The sequence below is a fragment of the Grammomys surdaster genome, unplaced genomic scaffold, assembly GCF_004785775.1.
Source record: "Grammomys surdaster isolate TR1022 unplaced genomic scaffold, NIH_TR_1.0 122456, whole genome shotgun sequence".
Taxonomy (NCBI): Eukaryota; Metazoa; Chordata; class Mammalia; order Rodentia; family Muridae; genus Grammomys; species Grammomys surdaster.
Window position 1 is genome coordinate 1 of NW_021617949.1, and position 2,555 is coordinate 2,555.

At 36.5% G+C, this 2,555-nt stretch overlaps 1 pseudogene; it reads left to right on the forward strand.

The window, feature by feature from the left end:
* Nucleotides 1-215: 215 nt before the first annotated feature.
* LOC114636141 overlaps nucleotides 216-2,555 on the forward strand; it is a 2,965-nt pseudogene continuing 625 nt past the window's right edge.

Here is a 2,555-nt window from a genome sequence, read left to right on the forward strand (position 1 = left end):
GCAAATGTATATCCTATTCGAAAGATAAAGAAATGAGAGAAGTGAACGTGTTAATTCACTTTCCTTCTAAAAAGGCTTTGTAATTACATTATAACTGCTTTGTCAGGAAGTAACTGGAGGAAAAGTGGGAATCATTTGAATACAATATCAATGAAATATATGTTGACTATGTGAGCACCATGCTTTCTTTTATTCGCATGTACGGGATGTTTTAGGGTGCAGTGACGTATGAGGATGTGACTGTAAACTTTACTCAGGAAGAATGGGCTTTGCTGGATCCTTCCCAGAAGAAGCTCTACAAAGAGGTGATGCTGGAGACCTTCAGGAACCTCACTGCTATAAGTAAGACTGTTAATGTTCTTTTCCTTTTTAAAATCAGAAGGCAACTGGTTTCTTGCTTTGTATGTTTGTTTGTTTGTCTTTTTGCTTGCTTCTTTTGTTGTTGTTGTTGATGCTCTTCTATAATTTCAATTGAGAAGGAGGAAGAATGAGGTGAATGAATCAGACATGGTTTAAGGTTCACTGAAGAGAGTTTGCCTAAATTCACATCATACATTTTCTGGTACTATCTTTCAGGCTATCATTGGGAAGACCACAGTTATGAAAAGAATTCTCAAAATTCTAGAAGACATGGAAGGTAATGTTTATTTATGTGGTGATCCGAATATGCCTCTGAAGAAATCTCCATGTGTTCTTGATGTTTTTGTTAAAAACAACAGTGTAGGCCAGGTGGTGGTGGCTGACACCTTTAATTCCAGCACTTGGAAGGCAGAGGCAGGCGAATTTCTGAGTTTGAGGCCAGACTGGTCTACACAGTGAGTTCCAGGACAGCCAGGGCTACACAAAGAAACATTGTCTCAAAAGAACCAAAAGAAAAAAGAAAAAAAAACTGACAGTGTAAATAAGCAGAGCTTTAAAGATATTGAGTATTTAATTCTAACAAATGCATGTACCTCTATGCCAGGTATTCTATTTCCATTTGCAGTGCATTCTTCAGTGTAGAATACATGGAAACAGTGCCTTAACCGATAGTACTATTTGAAGCACAGCCCCATTGACACTAAAATGCAGATCTGCCAGTCTGTTTAATCTTAATACCTGTGAATATTACAAAAAGGATCCACTTTGAATGCATTATGTGTATACATCCACATCCTTCTCATGAGCAAACAGTGCACAATAAAGGAGATGTTACTCACGTACATGTAGGAAGGTGGGTGAGTTTCGTGATAGTGGAAGTTCATAAGGGTTGAGAAATTTGCATAGAAAACTTAATGTGAATACCACACATGTCTCTTGAGTACAAAAATTCAAATTGTGGGAATGCAATATGGGTACCTTTTATTTGTTATTCTATCTTTAATAGAATATTGTAAGGCACATACATCTCCGTTCATCTATCTATCTATCTTGTTATATAGAGGATGCAGTTCCCAATTATTTAAAGATATTGATAGAAACCCTGTACTTCTCTCTCTCCCAGAACATTTAGATGATAAGTTATTATTCCCACTTTAAGTAGATTTGTTGAACTTGATATGATTTTCTTTTCTTTTTCTTTTCTTTTTTTTTTAGTTTTTCAACATAGGATTTCTCTGTATAGCCCTGGCTGTCCTGGAACTCACTCTGTAGACCAGGCTGGCCTTGAACTCAGAAATCCACCTCCCTCTGCCTTCCAAGTGCAGGGATTAAAGATATACGCCACCACTGCCTGGCTGCAGTCATTGTTAAAAGCTGTGGGTTCTTTCACGGTTTCTTAAATATATTTTTTAAAAAAACATATGAGAAAAGATTGCTATGAATGTGAGCCATGAAATAAATACTTTTACAATAACAGATATCCTTAAAGATGTAATGGAACCCATAATAAAGGAGAACACCATGGACATAAACAAAATGATGAAACCCTGTTATATCTGATTTCTCATTACATTTAGAAAACAGTGTAAAAGTGATTCATACATATAAAAATACTCAGTAATATAATACATGGGGTAAAGCTTCCAAAAGGGCCAATCACATACACAGGCATGGAAGAATTTATACTGTAGATAAAATTTCTAAATATATGCAAAGTGATCAAGATTTTGTATGTCACAGGCATCTTCAAAGGGAAGAAAGAAATCACACTGGAGAGAAAACCTATGAAAGTGTCCAATGTAATGAAGTGTTTTCAAGTCACAGTCATCCTCAGATACATAAAAGAATGCTTACTGGAGCCTTTGTATATGAGAGTGGTCTTGAAATGCATAGGAGAACAAACACAGGAGAGAAACCCTGTGATTGTAACACACGTGGTGAAGTCTTTGCATGCCTCAGCCATCTGCAAAGCCCTAAAAAAACACATACTGGAGAAAAGCCCTATGAATGTAAACAATGTGGTAAAGCCTTTGTACATAACAGTCATCTTCAGAGTCATAAAAGAACACATACTGGAGAGAAGCCCTATGAATGTAAACAGTGTGATAAAGCCTTTACACGGATCAGTAGTCTTCAGAGTCATAAAAGAACACATACTGGAGAGAAGCCCTATGAATGTAAACAATGTGGTAAAC